At 52.3% G+C, this 15,996-nt stretch overlaps 1 protein-coding gene, 17 non-coding genes and 7 pseudogenes across 18 annotated transcripts in view; all 25 read left to right on the plus strand.

Annotated features, from left to right (window-relative positions):
• LOC138242514 (zinc finger protein 135-like) overlaps positions 1–15,996 on the plus strand; it is a 446,217-nt gene that overhangs the window by 155,339 nt on the left and 274,882 nt on the right. The gene's annotated exons all lie outside the window — the stretch shown is intronic.
• Positions 496–614, plus strand: LOC138218194 (5S ribosomal RNA; annotated as a pseudogene).
• Positions 1,152–1,270, plus strand: LOC138244762 (5S ribosomal RNA). Its single transcript, XR_011193377.1, has one exon. It is a non-coding gene; the product is annotated as a 5S ribosomal RNA (ribosomal RNA).
• Positions 1,808–1,926, plus strand: LOC138243987 (5S ribosomal RNA). Its single transcript, XR_011192601.1, has one exon. It is a non-coding gene; the product is annotated as a 5S ribosomal RNA (ribosomal RNA).
• LOC138217947 (5S ribosomal RNA) lies at positions 2,464–2,582 on the plus strand (annotated as a pseudogene).
• Positions 3,120–3,238, plus strand: LOC138216082 (5S ribosomal RNA). Its single transcript, XR_011179795.1, has one exon. It is a non-coding gene; the product is annotated as a 5S ribosomal RNA (ribosomal RNA).
• LOC138216084 (5S ribosomal RNA) lies at positions 3,776–3,894 on the plus strand. Its single transcript, XR_011179797.1, has one exon. It is a non-coding gene; the product is annotated as a 5S ribosomal RNA (ribosomal RNA).
• Positions 4,432–4,550, plus strand: LOC138218324 (5S ribosomal RNA; annotated as a pseudogene).
• LOC138243988 (5S ribosomal RNA) lies at positions 5,088–5,206 on the plus strand. The gene has a single exon (XR_011192602.1). It is a non-coding gene; the product is annotated as a 5S ribosomal RNA (ribosomal RNA).
• LOC138244904 (5S ribosomal RNA) lies at positions 5,744–5,862 on the plus strand. The gene has a single exon (XR_011193519.1). It is a non-coding gene; the product is annotated as a 5S ribosomal RNA (ribosomal RNA).
• On the plus strand, positions 6,400–6,518 carry LOC138218052 (5S ribosomal RNA; annotated as a pseudogene).
• LOC138216301 (5S ribosomal RNA) lies at positions 7,056–7,174 on the plus strand. The gene has a single exon (XR_011180012.1). It is a non-coding gene; the product is annotated as a 5S ribosomal RNA (ribosomal RNA).
• On the plus strand, positions 7,710–7,827 carry LOC138217782 (5S ribosomal RNA; annotated as a pseudogene).
• On the plus strand, positions 8,365–8,483 carry LOC138218625 (5S ribosomal RNA; annotated as a pseudogene).
• LOC138216302 (5S ribosomal RNA) lies at positions 9,021–9,139 on the plus strand. The gene has a single exon (XR_011180013.1). It is a non-coding gene; the product is annotated as a 5S ribosomal RNA (ribosomal RNA).
• On the plus strand, positions 9,675–9,793 carry LOC138217623 (5S ribosomal RNA). The gene has a single exon (XR_011181335.1). It is a non-coding gene; the product is annotated as a 5S ribosomal RNA (ribosomal RNA).
• On the plus strand, positions 10,331–10,449 carry LOC138243989 (5S ribosomal RNA). The gene has a single exon (XR_011192603.1). It is a non-coding gene; the product is annotated as a 5S ribosomal RNA (ribosomal RNA).
• On the plus strand, positions 10,987–11,105 carry LOC138243990 (5S ribosomal RNA). The gene has a single exon (XR_011192604.1). It is a non-coding gene; the product is annotated as a 5S ribosomal RNA (ribosomal RNA).
• On the plus strand, positions 11,643–11,761 carry LOC138243991 (5S ribosomal RNA). The gene has a single exon (XR_011192605.1). It is a non-coding gene; the product is annotated as a 5S ribosomal RNA (ribosomal RNA).
• On the plus strand, positions 12,298–12,416 carry LOC138243992 (5S ribosomal RNA). The gene has a single exon (XR_011192606.1). It is a non-coding gene; the product is annotated as a 5S ribosomal RNA (ribosomal RNA).
• Positions 12,954–13,072, plus strand: LOC138218411 (5S ribosomal RNA; annotated as a pseudogene).
• Positions 13,610–13,728, plus strand: LOC138244975 (5S ribosomal RNA). The gene has a single exon (XR_011193592.1). It is a non-coding gene; the product is annotated as a 5S ribosomal RNA (ribosomal RNA).
• Positions 14,266–14,384, plus strand: LOC138216506 (5S ribosomal RNA). Its single transcript, XR_011180218.1, has one exon. It is a non-coding gene; the product is annotated as a 5S ribosomal RNA (ribosomal RNA).
• Positions 14,922–15,040, plus strand: LOC138216794 (5S ribosomal RNA). The gene has a single exon (XR_011180506.1). It is a non-coding gene; the product is annotated as a 5S ribosomal RNA (ribosomal RNA).
• On the plus strand, positions 15,578–15,696 carry LOC138244977 (5S ribosomal RNA). Its single transcript, XR_011193594.1, has one exon. It is a non-coding gene; the product is annotated as a 5S ribosomal RNA (ribosomal RNA).

Below are 15,996 nucleotides of genomic sequence, written 5' to 3' on the forward strand. Positions count from 1 at the left end.
CCCCTGTTCACACGTGCAGTGCGGCTTGTCCGTCTGTTTATTTGTCAGCTTTGGTGAGACACGGGTGCTTGTGTATTAGCGTGAGCGTTTTTTATTCTGATCAGGAACAGTTTTACAAGTCCGCAAAGGATCGAGGAAAGGTTTATCGCCAGCTGAAAAGAGACACAGCGCTTCGGCTGTGGAGACTTGTTCGGCTGGCGTTCGGAGAGTCGCGTTTTTCAGAATTGTATTGAGATCGTTTTCCACAGAGCTCAGATGTCAAAGCACAGCAGCAGCTCTCCACAGCGATCCTCTATAGCGCCCTTTCTCCCGCAGCTCCGTCCTCATTGGAAGGAAGCAAGAGTGAAAGGCTGAAGTGAAATGGAGCGGGAACGAAGGCAGTGAAGAGAGAGAACGTGGGAAGAAGAGAAAAACGCAAGGGAAAAAAAGCAGCGTCGTAAAAGAGGTGACGGAGCTGTCCTCTCAATAAGAAGGGTGCCAGCGAGCCTTGCTCTCGCTTATGGCCACACCCCCTTGAGCACGCCTCATCTCGTCTGATCTCGGAAGCTAAACAGGGATGGGCCTGGTTAGTACTTGGATGGGAGACCGCCTGGGAATACCAGGTGCTGTAAGCTTTTAAGCGCAGGAGGCGCCCTATCCCCGCTCGCTCGCTCATTCCCCTGTTCACACGTGCAGTGCGGCTTGTCCGTCTGTTTATTTGTCAGCTTTGGCGAGACACGGGTGCTTGTGTATTAGCGTGAGCGTTTTTTATTCTGATCAGGAACAGTTTTACAAGTCCGCAAAGGATCGAGGAAAGGTTTATCGCCAGCTGAAAAGAGACACAGCGCTTCGGCTGTGGAGACTTGTTCGGCTGGCGTTCGGAGAGTCGCGTTTTTCAGAATTGTATTGAGATCGTTTTCCACAGAGCTCAGATGTCAAAGCACAGCAGCAGCTCTCCACAGCGATCATCTATAGCGCCCTTTCTCCCGCAGCTCCGTCCTCATTGGAAGGAAGCAAGAGTGAAAGGCTGAAGTGAAATAGAGCGGGGACGAAGGCAGTGAAGAGAGAGAACGTGGGAAGAAGAGAAAAACGCAAGGGAAAAAAAGCAGCGTCGTAAAAGAGGTGACGGAGCTGTCCTCTCAATAAAAAGGGTGCCAGCGAGCCTTGCTCTCGCTTATGGCCACACCCCCTTGAGCACGCCTGATCTCATCTGATCTCGGAAGCTAAACAGGGATGGGCCTGGTTAGTACTTGGATGGGAGACCGCCTGGGAATACCAGGTGCTGTAAGCTTTTAAGCGCAGGAGGCGCCCTATCCCCGCTCGCTCGCTCATTCCCCTGTTCACACGTGCAGTGCGGCTTGTCCGTCTGTTTATTTGTCAGCTTTGGCGAGACACGGGTGCTTGTGTATTAGCGTGAGCGTTTTTTATTCTGATCAGGAACAGTTTTACAAGTCCGCAAAGGATCGAGGAAAGGTTTATCGCCAGCTGAAAAGAGACACAGCGCTTCGGCTGTGGAGACTTGTTCGGCTGGCGTTCGGAGAGTCGCGTTTCTCAGAATTGTATTGAGATCGTTTTCCACAGAGCTCAGATGTCAAAGCACAGCAGCAGCTCTCCACAGCGATCCTCTATAGCGCCCTTTCTCCCGCAGCTCCGTCCTCATTGGAAGGAAGCAAGAGTGAAAGGCTGAAGTGAAATAGAGCGGGGACGAAGGCAGTGAAGAGAGAGAACGTGGGAAGAAGAGAAAAACGCAAGGGAAAAAAAGCAGCGTCGTAAAAGAGGTGACGGAGCTGTCCTCTCAATAAGAAGGGTGCCAGCGAGCCTTGCTCTAGCTTACGGCCACACCCCCTTGAGCACGCCTGATCTCGTCTGATCTCGGAAGCTAAACAGGGATGGGCCTGGTTAGTACTTGGATGGGAGACCGCCTGGGAATACCAGGTGCTGTAAGCTTTTAAGCGCAGGAGGCGCCCTATCCCCGCTCGCTCGCTCATTCCCCTGTTCACACGTGCAGTGCGGCTTGTCCGTCTGTTTATTTGTCAGCTTTGGCGAGACACGGGTGCTTGTGTATTAGCGTGAGCGTTTTTTATTCTGATCAGGAACAGTTTTACAAGTCCGCAAAGGATCGAGGAAAGGTTTATCGCCAGCTGAAAAGAGACACAGCGCTTTGGCTGTGGAGACATGTTCGGCTGGCGTTCGGAGAGTCGCGTTTTTCAGAATTGTATTGAGATCGTTTTCCACAGAGCTCAGATGTCAAAGCACAGCAGCAGCTCTCCACAGCGATCCTCTATAGCGCCCTTTCTCCCACAGCTCCGTCCTCATTGGAAGGAAGCAAGAGTGAAAGGCTGAAGTGAAATAGAGCGGGGACGAAGGCAGTGAAGAGAGAGAACGTGGGAAGAAGAGAAAAACGCAAGGGAAAAAGAGCAGCGTCATAAAAGAGGTGACGGAGCTGTCCTCTCAATAAGAAGGGTGCCAGCGAGCCTTGCTCTTGCTTACGGCCACACCCCCTTGAGCACGCCTGATCTCGTCTGATCTCGGAAGCTAAACAGGGATGGACCTGGTTAGTACTTGGATGGGAGACCGCCTGGGAATACCAGGTCCTGTAAGCTTTTAAGCGCAGGAGGCGCCCTATCCCCGCTCGCTCGCTCATTCCCCTGTTCACACGTGCAGTGCGGCTTGTCCGTCTGTTTATTTGTCAGCTTTGGCGAGACGCGGGTGCTTGTGTATTAGCGTGAGCGTTTTTTATTCTGATCAGGAACAGTTTTACAAGTCCGCAAAAGATCGAAGAAAGGTTTATCGCCAGCTGAAAAGAGACACAGCGCTTCGGCTGTGGAGACTTGTTCGGCTGGCGTTCGGAGAGTCGCGTTTTTCAGAATTGTATTGAGATCGTTTTCCACAGAGCTCAGATGTCAAAGCACAGCAGCAGCTCTCCACAGCGATCCTCTATAGCGCCCTTTCTCCCGCAGCTCCGTCCTCATTGGAAGGAAGCAAGAGTGAAAGGCTGAAGTGAAATAGAGCGGGGACGAAGGCAGTGAAGAGAGAGAACGTGGGAAGAAGAGAAAAACGCAAGGGAAAAAAAGCAGCGTCATAAAAGAGGTGACGGAGCTGTCCTCTCAATAAGAAGGGTGCCAGCGAGCCTTGTTCTCGCTTACGGCCACACCCCCTTGAGCACACCTGATCTTGTCTGATCTCGGAAGCTAAACAGGGATGGGCCTGGTTAGTACTTGGATGGGAGACCGCCTGGGAATACCAGGTGCTGTAAGCTTTTAAGCGCAGGAGGCGCCCTATCCCCGCTCGCTCGCTCATTCCCCTGATCACACGTGCAGTGCGGCTTGTCCGTCTGTTTATTTGTCAGCTTTGGCGAGACGCGGGTGCTTGTGTATTAGCGTGAGCGTTTTTTATTCTGATCAGGAACAGTTTTACAAGTCCGCAAAAGATCGAAGAAAGGTTTATCGCCAGCTGAAAAGAGACACAGCGCTTCGGCTGTGGAGACTTGTTCGGCTGGCGTTCGGAGAGTCGCGTTTTTCAGAATTGTATTGAGATCGTTTTCCACAGAGCTCAGATGTCAAAGCACAGCAGCAGCTCTCCACAGCGATCCTCTATAGCGCCCTTTCTCCCGCAGCTCCGTCCTCATTGGAAGGAAGCAAGAGTGAAAGGCTGAAGTGAAATAGAGCGGGGACGAAGGCAGTGAAGAGAGAGAACGTGGGAAGAAGAGAAAAACGCAAGGGAAAAAAAGCAGCGTCATAAAAGAGGTGACGGAGCTGTCCTCTCAATAAGAAGGGTGCCAGCGAGCCTTGCTCGCGCTTACGGCCACACCCCCTTGAGCACACCTGATCTTGTCTGATCTCGGAAGCTAAACAGGGATGGGCCTGGTTAGTACTTGGATGGGAGACCGCCTGGGAATACCAGGTGCTGTAAGCTTTTAAGCGCAGGAGGCGCCCTATCCCCGCTCGCTCGCTCATTCCCCTGATCACACGTGCAGTGCGGCTTGTCCGTCTGTTTATTTGTCAGCTTTGGCGAGACACGGGTGCTTGTGTATTAGCGTGAGCGTTTTTTATTCTGATCAGGAACAGTTTTACAAGTCCGCAAAGGATCGAAGAAAGGTTTATCGCCAGCTGAAAAGAGACACAGCGCTTCGGCTGTGGAGACTTGTTCGGCTGGCGTTCGGAGAGTCGCGTTTTTCAGAATTGTATTGAGATCGTTTTCCACAGAACTCAGATGTCAAAGCACAGCAGCAGCTCTCCACAGCGATCCTCTATAGCGCCCTTTCTCCCGCAGCTCCGTCCTCATTGGAAGGAAGCAAGAGTGAAAGGCTGAAGTGAAATAGAGCGGGGACGAAGGCAGTGAAGAGAGAGAACGTGGGAAGAAGAGAAAAACGCAAGGGAAAAAAAGCAGCGTCGTAAAAGAGGTGACGGAGCTGTCCTCTCAATAAGAAGGGTGCCAGCGAGCCTTGCTCTTGCTTACGGCCACACCCCCTTGAGCACGCCTGATCTCATCTGATCTTGGAAGCTGAACAGGGATGGGCCTGTTTAGTACTTGGATGGGAGACCGCCTGGGAATACCAGGTGCTGTAAGCTTTTAAGCGCAGGAGGCGCCCTATCCCCGCTCGCTCGCTCATTCCCCTGTTCACACGTGCAGTGCGGCTTGTCCGTCTGTTTATTTGTCAGCTTTGGTGAGACACGGGTGCTTGTGTATTAGCGTGAGCGTTTTTTATTCTGATCATGAACAGTTTAACAAGTCCGCAAAGGATCGACGAAAGGTTTATCGCCAGCTGAAAAGAGACACAGCGCTTCGGCTGTGGAGACTTGTTCGGCTGGCGTTCGGAGAGTCGCGTTTTTCAGAATTGTATTGAGATCGTTTTCCACAGAGCTCAGATGTCAAAGCACAGCAGCAGCTCTCCACAGCGATCCTCTATAGCGCCCTTTCTCCCGCAGCTCCGTCCTCATTGGAAGGAAGCAAGAGTGAAAGGCTGAAGTGAAATAGAGCGGGGACGAAGGCAGTGAAGAGAGAGAACGTGGGAAGAAGAGAAAAACGCAAGGGAAAAAGAGCAGCGTCGTAAAAGAGGTGACGGAGCTGTCCTCTCAATAAGAAGGGTGCCAGCGAGCCTTGCTCTCGCTTACGGCCACACCCCCTTGAGCACGCCTGATCTCGTCTGATCTCGGAAGCTAAACAGGGATGGGCCTGGTTAGTACTTGGATGGGAGACCGCCTGGGAATACCAGGTGCTGTAAGCTTTTAAGCGCAGGAGGCGCCCTATCCCCGCTCGCTCGCTCATTCCCCTGTTCACACGTGCAGTGCGGCTTGTCCGTCTGTTTATTTGTCAGCTTTGGCGAGACACGGGTGCTTGTGTATTAGCGTGAGCGTTTTTTATTCTGATCAGGAACAGTTTTACAAGTCCGCAAAGGATCGAGGAAAGGTTTATCGCCAGCTGAAAAGAGACACAGCGCTTCGGCTGTGGAGACTTGTTCGGCTGGCGTTCGGAGAGTCGCGTTTTTCAGAATTGTATTGAGATCGTTTTCCACAGAGCTCAGATGTCAAAGCACAGCAGCAGCTCTCCACAGCGATCCTCTATAGCGCCCTTTCTCCCGCAGCTCCGTCCTCATTGGAAGGAAGCAAGAGTGAAAGGCTGAAGTGAAATAGAGCGGGGACGAAGGCAGTGAAGAGAGAGAACGTGGGAAGAAGAGAAAAACGCAAGGGAAAAAAAGCAGCGTCGTAAAAGAGGTGACGGAGCTGTCCTCTCAATAAGAAGGGTGCCAGCGAGCCTTGCTCGCGCTTACGGCCACACCCCCTTGAGCACGCCTGATCTCGTTTGATCTCGGAAGCTAAACAGGGATGGGCCTGGTTAGTACTTGGATGGGAGACCGCCTGGGAATACCAGGTGCTGTAAGCTTTTAAGCGCAGGAGGCGCCCTATCCCCGCTCGCTCGCTCATTCCCCTGTTCACACGTGCAGTGCGGCTTGTCCGTCTGTTTATTTGTCAGCTTTGGCGAGACACGGGTGCTTGTGTATTAGCGTGAGCGTTTTTTATTCTGATCATGAACAGTTTAACAAGTCCGCAAAGGATCGAGGAAAAGTTTATCGCCAGCTGAAAAGAGACACAGCGCTTCGGCTGTGGAGACTTGTTCGGCTGGCGTTCGGAGAGTTGCGTTTTTCAGAATTGTATTGAGATCGTTTTCCACAGAGCTCAGATGTCAAAGCACAGCAGCAGCTCTCCACAGCGATCCTCTATAGCGCCCTTTCTCCCGAAGCTCCGTCCTCATTGGAAGGAAGCAAGAGTGAAAGGCTGAAGTGAAATAGAGCGGGGACGAAGGCAGTGAAGAGAGAGAACGTGGGAAGAAGAGAAAAACGCAAGGGAAAAAGAGCAGCGTCGTAAAAGAGGTGACGGAGCTGTCCTCTCAATAAGAAGGGTGCCAGCGAGCCTTGCTCTCGCTTCCGGCCACACCCCCTTGAGCACGCCTGATCTCGTCTGATCTCGGACGCTAAACAGGGATGGGCCTGGTTAGTACTTGGATGGGAGACCGCCTGGGAATACCAGGTGCTGTAAGCTTTTAAGCGCGGGAGGCGCCCTATCCCCGCTCGCTCGCTCATTCCCCTGTTCACACGTGCAGTGCGACTTGTCCGTCTGTTTATTTGTCAGCTTTGGCGAGACACGGGTGCTTGTGTATTAGCGTGAGCGTTTTTTATTCTGATCATGAACAGTTTAACAAGTCCGCAAAGGATCGAGGAAAAGTTTATCGCCAGCTGAAAAGAGACACAGCGCTTCGGCTGTGGAGACTTGTTCGGCTGGCGTTCGGAGAGTTGCGTTTTTCAGAATTGTATTGAGATCGTTTTCCACAGAGCTCAGATGTCAAAGCACAGCAGCAGCTCTCCACAGCGATCCTCTATAGCGCCCTTTCTCCCGCAGCTCCGTCCTCATTGGAAGGAAGCAAGAGTGAAAGGCTGAAGTGAAATAGAGCGGGGACGAAGGCAGTGAAGAGAGAGAACGTGGGAAGAAGAGAAAAACGCAAGGGAAAAAGAGCAGCGTCGTAAAAGAGGTGACGGAGCTGTCCTCTCAATAAGAAGGGTGCCAGCGAGCCTTGCTCTCGCTTACGGCCACACCCCCTTGAGCACGCCTGATCTCGTCTGATCTCGGACGCTAAACAGGGATGGGCCTGGTTAGTACTTGGATGGGAGACCGCCTGGGAATACCAGGTGCTGTAAGCTTTTAAGCGCAGGAGGCTTCCTATCCCCGCTCGCTCGCTCATTCCCCTGTTCACACGTGCAGTGCGGCTTGTCCGTCTGTTTATTTGTCAGCTTTGGCGAGACGCGGGTGCTTGTGTATTAGCGTAAGCGTTTTTTATTCTGATCATGAACAGTTTTACAAGTCCGCAAAGGATCGAGGAAAGGTTTATCGCCAGCTGAAAAGAGACACAGCGCTTCGGCTGTGGAGACTTGTTCGGCTGGCGTTCGGAGAGTCGCGTTTTTCAGAATTGTATTGAGATCGTTTTCCACAGAGCTCAGATGTCAAAGCACAGCAGCAGCTCTCCACAGCGATCCTCTATAGCGCCCTTTCTCCCGCAGCTCCGTCCTCATTGGAAGGAAGCAAGAGTGAAAGGCTGAAGTGAAATAGAGCGGGGACGAAGGCAGTGAAGAGAGAACGTGGGAAGAAGAGAAAAACGCAAGGGAAAAAAAGCAGCGTCGTAAAAGAGGTGACGGAGCTGTCCTCTCAATAAGAAGGGTGCCAGCGAGCTTTGCTCTCGCTTACGGCCACACCCCCTTGAGCACACCTGATCTCTCTGATCTCGGAAGCTAAACAGGGATGGGCCTGGTTAGTACTTGGATGGGAGACCGCCTGGGAATACCAGGTGCTGTAAGCTTTTAAGCGCAGGAGGCGCCCTATCCCCGCTCGCTCGCTCATTCCCCTGTTCACACGTGAAGTGCGGCTTGTCCGTCTGTTTATTTGTCAGCTTTGGCGAGACACGGGTGCTTGTGTATTAGCGTGAGCGTTTTTTATTCTGATCAGGAACAGTTTTACAAGTCCGCAAAGGATCGAGGAAAGGTTTATCGCCAGCTGAAAAGAGACACAGCGCTTAGGCTGTGGAGACTTGTTCGGCTGGCGTTCGGAGAGTCGCGTTTTTCAGAATTGTATTGAGATCGTTTTCCACAGAGCTCAGATGTCAAAGCACAGCAGCAGCTCTCCACAGCGATCCTCTATAGCGCCCTTTCTCCCGAAGCTCCGTCCTCATTGGAAGGAAGCAAGAGTGAAAGGCTGAAGTGAAATAGAGCGGGGACGAAGGCAGTGAAGAGAGAGAACGTGGGAAGAAGAGAAAAACGCAAGGGAAAAAGAGCAGCGTCGTAAAAGAGGTGACGGAGCTGTACTCTCAATAAGAAGGGTGCCAGCGAGCCTTGCTTTTGCTTACCGCCACACCCCCTTGAGCACGCCTGATCTCGTCTGATCTCGGACGCTAAACAGGGATAGGCCTGGTTAGTACTTGGATGGGAGACCGCCTGGGAATACCAGGTGCTGTAAGCTTTTAAGCGCGGGAGGCGCCCTATCCCCGCTCGCTCGCTCATTCCCCTGTTCACACGTGCAGTGCGGCTTGTCCGTCTGTTTATTTGTCAGCTTTGGCGAGACACGGGTGCTTGTGTATTAGCGTGAGCGTTTTTTATTCTGATCATGAACAGTTTAACAAGTCCGCAAAGGATCGAGGAAAAGTTTATCGCCAGCTGAAAAGAGACACAGCGCTTCGGCTGTGGAGACTTGTTCGGCTGGCGTTCGGAGAGTTGCGTTTTTCAGAATTGTATTGAGATCGTTTTCCACAGAGCTCAGATGTCAAAGCACAGCAGCAGCTCTCCACAGCGATCCTCTATAGCGCCCTTTCTCCCGCAGCTCCGTCCTCATTGGAAGGAAGCAAGAGTGAAAGGCTGAAGTGAAATAGAGCGGGGACGAAGGCAGTGAAGAGAGAGAACGTGGGAAGAAGAGAAAAACGCAAGGGAAAAAGAGCAGCGTCGTAAAAGAGGTGACGGAGCTGTCCTCTCAATAAGAAGGGTGCCAGCGAGCCTTGCTCTTGCTTACGGCCACACCCCCTTGAGCACGCCTGATCTCGTCTGATCTCGGACGCTAAACAGGGATGGGCCTGGTTAGTACTTGGATGGGAGACCGCCTGGGAATACCAGGTGCTGTAAGCTTTTAAGCGCAGGAGGCGTCCTATCCCCGCTCGCTCGCTCATTCCCCTGTTCACACGTGCAGTGCGGCTTGTCCGTCTGTTTATTTGTCAGCTTTGGCGAGACGCGGGTGCTTGTGTATTAGCGTGAGCGTTTTTTATTCTGATCATGAACAGTTTTACAAGTCCGCAAAGGATCGAGGAAAGGTTTATCGCCAGCTGAAAAGAGACACAGCGCTTCGGCTGTGGAGACTTGTTCGGCTGGCGTTCGGAGAGTCGCGTTTTTCAGAATTGTATTGAGATCGTTTTCCACAGAGCTCAGATGTCAAAGCACAGCAGCAGCTCTCCACAGCGATCCTCTATAGCGCCCTTTCTCCCGCAGCTCCGTCCTCATTGGAAGGAAGCAAGAGTGAAAGGCTGAAGTGAAATAGAGCGGGGACGAAGGCAGTGAAGAGAGAACGTGGGAAGAAGAGAAAAACGCAAGGGAAAAAAAGCAGCGTCGTAAAAGAGGTGACGGAGCTGTCCTCTCAATAAGAAGGGTGCCAGCGAGCCTTGCTCTCGCTTACGGCCACACCCCCTTGAGCACGCCTGATCTCGTCTGATCTCGGAAGCTAAACAGGGATGGGCCTGGTTAGTACTTGGATTGGAGACCGCCTGGGAATACCAGGTGCTGTAAGCTTTTAAGCGCAGGAGGCGCCCTATCCCCGCTCGCTCGCTCATTCCCCTGTTCACACGTGCAGTGCGGCTTGTCCGTCTGTTTATTTGTCAGCTTTGGCGAGACACGGGTGCTTGTGTATTAGCGTGAGCGTTTTTTATTCTGATCAGGAACAGTTTAACAAGTCCGCAAAGGATCGAGGAAAGGTTTATCGCCAGCTGAAAAGAGACACAGCGCTTCGGCTGTGGAGACTTGTTCGGCTGGCGTTCGGAGAGTCGCGTTTTTCAGAATTGTATTGAGATCGTTTTCCACAGAGCTCAGATGTCAAAGCACAGCAGCAGCTCTCCACAGCGATCCTCTATAGCACCCTTTCTCCCGCAGCTCCGTCCTCATTGGAAGGAAGCAAGAGTGAAAGGCTGAAGTGAAATAGAGCGGGGATGAAGGCAGTGAAGAGAGAGAACGTGGGAAGAAGAGAAAAACGCAAGGGAAAAAAAGCAGCGTCGTAAAAGACGTGACGGAGCTGTCCTCTCAATAAGAAGGGTGCCAGCGAGCCTTGCGCTCGCTTACGGCCACACCCCCTTGAGCACGCCTGATCTCGTCTGATCTCGGAAGCTAAACAGGGATGGGCCTGGTTAGTACTTGGATGGGAGACCGCCTGGGAATACCAGGTGCTGTAAGCTTTTAAGCGTAGGAGGCGCCCTATCCCCGCTCGCTCGCTCATTCCCCTGTTCACACGTGCAGTGCGGCTTGTCCGTCTGTTTATTTGTCAGCTTTGGCGAGACACGGGTGCTTGTGTATTAGCGTGAGCGTTTTTTATTCTGATCAGGAACAGTTTAACAAGTCCGCAAAGGATCGAGGAAAGGTTTATCGCCAGCTGAAAAGAGACACAACGCTTCGGCTGTGGAGACTTGTTCGGCTGGCGTTCGGAGAGTCGCGTTTTTCAGAATTGTATTGAGATCGTTTTCCACAGAGCTCAGATGTCAAAGCACAGCAGCAGCTCTCCACTGCGATCCTCTATAGCGCCCTTTCTCCCGCAGCTCCGTCCTCATTGGAAGGAAGCAAGAGTGAAAGGCTGAAGTGAAATAGAGCGGGGACGAAGGCAGTGAAGAGAGAGAACGTGGGAAGAAGAGAAAAACGCAAGGGAAAAAAAGCAGCGTCGTAAAAGAGGTGACGGAGCTGTCCTCTCAATAAGAAGGGTGCCAGCGAGCCTTGCTCTCGCTTACGGCCACACCCCCTTGAGCACGCCTGATCTCGTCTGATCTCGGAAGCTAAACAGGGATGGGCCTGGTTAGTACTTGGATGGGAGACCGCCTGGGAATACCAGGTGCTGTAAGCTTTTAAGCGCAGGAGGCGCCCTATCCCCGCTCGCTCGCTCATTCCCCTGTTCACACGTGCAGTGCGGCTTGTCCGTCTGTTTATTTGTCAGCTTTGGCGAGACACGGGTGCTTGTGTATTAGCGTGAGCGTTTTTTATTCTGATCAGGAACAGTTTAACAAGTCCGCAAAGGATCGAGGAAAGGTTTATCGCCAGCTGAAAAGAGACACAGTGCTTCGGCTGTGGAGACTTGTTCGGCTGGCGTTCGGAGAGTCGCGTTTTTCAGAATTGTATTGAGATCGTTTTCCACAGAGCTCAGATGTCAAAGCACAGCAGCAGCTCTCCACAGCGATCCTCTATAGCGCCCTTTCTCCCGCAGCTCCGTTCTCATTGGAAGGAAGCAAGAGTGAAAGGCTGAAGTGAAATAGAGCGGGGACGAAGGCAGTGAAGAGAGAGAACGTGGGAAGAAGAGAAAAACGCAAGGGAAAAAAAGCAGCGTCGTAAAAGACGTGACGGAGCTGTCCTCTCAATAAGAAGGGTGCCAGCGAGCCTTGCGCTCGCTTACGGCCACACCCCCTTGAGCACGCCTGATCTCGTCTGATCTCGGAAGCTAAACAGGGATGGGCCTGGTTAGTACTTGGATGGGAGACCGCCTGGGAATACCAGGTGCTGTAAGCTTTTTAGCGCAGGAGGCGCCCTATCCCCGCTCGCTCGCTCATTCCCCTGTTCATACGTGCAGTGCGGCTTGTCCGTCTGTTTATTTGTCAGCTTTGGCGAGACACGGGTGCTTGTGTATTAGCGTGAGCGTTTTTTATTCTGATCAGGAACAGTTTAACAAGTCCGCAAGGATCGAGGAAAGGTTTATCGCCAGCTGAAAAGAGACACAGCGCTTCGGCTGTGGAGACTTGTTCGGCTGGCGTTCGGAGAGTCGCGTTTTTCAGAATTGTATTGAGATCGTTTTCCACAGAGCTCAGATGTCAAAGCACAGCAGCAGCTCTCCACAGCGATCCTCTATAGCGCCCTTTCTCCCGCAGCTCCGTCCTCATTGGAAGGAAGCAAGAGTGAAAGGCTGAAGTGAAATAGAGCGGGGACGAAGGCAGTGAAGAGAGAGAACGTGGGAAGAAGAGAAAAACGCAAGGGAAAAAAAGCAGCGTCGTAAAAGAGGTGACGGAGCTGTCCTCTCAATAAGAAGGGTGCCAGCGAGCCTTGCTCTCGCTTACGGCCACACCCCCTTGAGCACGCCTGATCTCGTCTGATCTCGGAAGCTAAACAGGGATGGGCCTGGTTAGTACTTGGATGGGAGACCGCCTGGGAATACCAGGTGCTGTAAGCTTTTAAGCGCAGGAGGCGCCCTATCCCCGCTCGCTCGCTCATTCCCCTGTTCACACGTGCAGTGCGGCTTGTCCGTCTGTTTATTTGTCAGCTTTGGCGAGACACGGGTGCTTGTGTATTAGCGTGAGCGTTTTTTATTCTGATCAGGAACAGTTTAACAAGTCCGCAAAGGATCGAGGAAAGGTTTATCGCCAGCTGAAAAGAGACACAACGCTTCGGCTGTGGAGACTTGTTCGGCTGGCGTTCGGAGAGTCGCGTTTTTCAGAATTGTATTGAGATCGTTTTCCACAGAGCTCAGATGTCAAAGCACAGCAGCAGCTCTCCACAGCGATCCTCTATAGCGCCCTTTCTCCCGCAGCTCCGTCCTCATTGGAAGGAAGCAAGAGTGAAAGGCTGAAGTGAAATAGAGCGGGGACGAAGGCAGTGAAGAGAGAGAACGTGGGAAGAAGAGAAAAACGCAAGGGAAAAAAAGCAGCGTCGTAAAAGAGGTGACGGAGCTGTCCTCTCAATAAGAAGGGTGCCAGCGAGCCTTGCTCTCGCTTATGGCCACACCCCCTTGAGCACGCCTGATCTCGTCTGATCTCGGAAGCTAATCAGGGATGGGACTGGTTAGTACTCGGATGGGAGACCGCCTGGGAATACCAGGTGCTGTAAGCTTTTAAGCGCAGGAGGCGCCCTATCCCCGCTCGCTCGCTCATTCCCCTGTTCACACGTGCAGTGCGGCTTGTCCGTCTGTTTATTTGTCAGCTTTGGCGAGACACGGGTGCTTGTGTATTAGCGTGAGCGTTTTTTATTCTGATCAGGAACAGTTTAACAAGTCCGCAAAGAATCGAGGGAAGGTTTATCGCCAGCTGAATAGAGACACAGCGCTTCGGCTGTGGAGACTTGTTCGGCTGGCGTTCGGAGAGTCGCGTTTTTCAGAATTGTATTGAGATCGTTTTCCACAGAGCTCAGATGTCAAAGCACAGCAGCAGCTCTCCACAGCGATCCTCTATAGCGCCCTTTCTCCCGCAGCTCCGTCCTCATTGGAAGGAAGCAAGAGTGAAAGGCTGAAGTGAAATAGAGCGGGGACGAAGGCAGTGAAGAGAGAGAACGTGGGAAGAAGAGAAAAACGCAAGGGAAAAAAAGCAGCGTCGTAAAAGAGGTGACGGAGCTGTCCTCTCAATAAGAAGGGTGCCAGCGAGCCTTGCTCTCGCTTACGGCCACACCCCCTTGAGCACACCTGATCTCGTCTGATCTCGGAAGCTAAACAGGGATGGGCCTGGTTAGTACTTGGATGGAAGACCGCCTGGGAATACCAGGTGCTGTAAGCTTTTAAGCGCAGGAGGCGCCCTATCCCCGCTCGCTCGCTCATTCCCCTGTTCACACGTGCAGTGCGGCTTGTCCGTCTGTTTATTTGTCAGCTTTGGCGAGACACGGGTGCTTGTGTATTAGCGTGAGCGTTTTTTATTCTGATCAGGAACAGTTTTACAAGTCCGCAAAGGATCGAGGAAAGGTTTATCGCCAGCTGAAAAGAGACACAGCGCTTCGGCTGTGGAGACTTGTTCGGCTGGCGTTCGGAGAGTCGCGTTTTTCAGAATTGTATTGAGATCGTTTTCCACAGAGCTCAGATGTCAAAGCACAGCAGCAGCTCTCCACAGCGATCCTCTATAGCGCCCTTTCTCCCGCAGCTCCGTCCTCATTGGAAGGAAGCAAGAGTGAAAGGCTGAAGTGAAATAGAGCGGGGACGAAGGCAGTGAAGAGAGAGAACGTGGGAAGAAGAGAAAAACGCAAGGGAAAAAAAGCAGCGTCGTAAAAGAGGTGACGGAGCTGTCCTCTCAATAAGAAGGGTGCCAGCGAGCCTTGCTCTCGCTTACGGCCACACCCCCTTGAGCACGCCTGATCTCGTCTGATCTCGGAAGCTAAACAGGGATGGGCCTGGTTAGTACTTGGATGGGAGACCGCCTGGGAATACCAGGTGCTGTAAACTTTTAAGCGCAGGAGGCGCCCTATCCCCGCTCGCTCGCTCATTCCCCTGTTCACACGTGCAGTGCGGCTTGTCCGTCTGTTTATTTGTCAGCTTTGGCGAGACACGGGTGCTTGTGTTTTAGCGTGAGCGTTTTTTATTCTGATCAGGAACAGTTTAACAAGTCCGCAAAGAATCGAGGGAAGGTTTATCGCCAGCTGAATAGAGACACAGCGCTTCGGCTGTGGAGACTTGTTCGGCTGGCGTTCGGAGAGTCGCGTTTTTCAGAATTGTATTGAGATCGTTTTCCACAGAGCTCAGATGTCAAAGCACAGCAGCAGCTCTCCACAGCGATCCTCTATAGCGCCCTTTCTCCCGCAGCTCCGTCCTCATTGGAAGGAAGCAAGAGTGAAAGGCTGAAGTGAAATAGAGCGGGGACGAAGGCAGTGAAGAGAGAGAACGTGGGAAGAAGAGAAAAACGCAAGGGAAAAAAAGCAGCGTCGTAAAAGAGGTGACGGAGCTGTCCTCTCAATAAGAAGGGTGCCAGCGAGCCTTGCTCTCGCTTACGGCCACACCCCCTTGAGCACGCCTGATCTCGTCTGATCTCGGAAGCTAAACAGGGATGGGCCTGGTTAGTACTTGGATGGGAGACCGCCTGGGAATACCAGGTGCTGCAAGCTTTTAAGCGCAGGAGGCGCCCTATCCCCGCTCGCTCGCTCATTCCCCTGTTCACACGTGCAGTGCGGCTTGTCCGTCTGTTTATTTGTCAGCTTTGGCGAGACACGGGTGCTTGTGTATTAGCGTGAGCGTTTTTTATTCTGATCAGGAACAGTTTTACAAGTCCGCAAAGGATCGAGGAAAGGTTTATCGCCAGCTGAAAAGAGACACAGCGCTTCGGCTGTGGAGACTTGTTCGGCTGGCGTTCGGAGAGTCGCGTTTTTCAGAATTGTATTGAGATCGTTTTCCACAGAGCTCAGATGTCAAAGCACAGCAGCAGTTCTCCACAGCGATCCTCTATAGCGCCCTTTCTCCCGCAGCTCCGTCCTCATTGGAAGGAAGCAAGAGTGAAAGGCTGAAGTGAAATAGAGCGGGGACGAAGGCAGTGAAGAGAGAGAACGTGGGAAGAAGAGAAAAACGCAAGGGAAAAAAAGCAGCGTCGTAAAAGAGGTGACGGAGCTGTCCTCTCAATAAGAAGGGTGCCAGCGAACCTTGCTCTCGCTTACGGCCACACCCCCTTGAGCACACCTGATCTCGTCTGATCTCGGAAGCTAAACAGGGATGGGCCTGGTTAGTACTTGGATGGAAGACCGCCTGGGAATACCAGGTGCTGTAAGCTTTTAAGCGCAGGAGACGCCCTATCCCCGCTCGCTCGCTCATTCCCCTGTTCACACGTGCAGTGCGGCTTGTCCGTCTGTTTATTTGTCAGCTTTGGCGAGACACGGGTGCTTGTGTATTAGCGTGAGCGTTTTTTATTCTGATCATGAACAGTTTTACAAGTCCGCAAAGGATCGAGGAAAGGTTTATCGCCAGCTGAAAAGAGACAAAGCGCTTCGGCTGTGGAGACTTGTTCGGCTGGCGTTCGGAGAGTCGCGTTTTTCAGAATTGTATTGAGATCGTTTTCCACAGAGCTCAGATG

The sequence above is a fragment of the Lepisosteus oculatus genome, chromosome 14 (genome assembly GCF_040954835.1).
Source record: "Lepisosteus oculatus isolate fLepOcu1 chromosome 14, fLepOcu1.hap2, whole genome shotgun sequence".
NCBI lineage: Eukaryota > Metazoa > Chordata > Actinopteri > Semionotiformes > Lepisosteidae > Lepisosteus > Lepisosteus oculatus.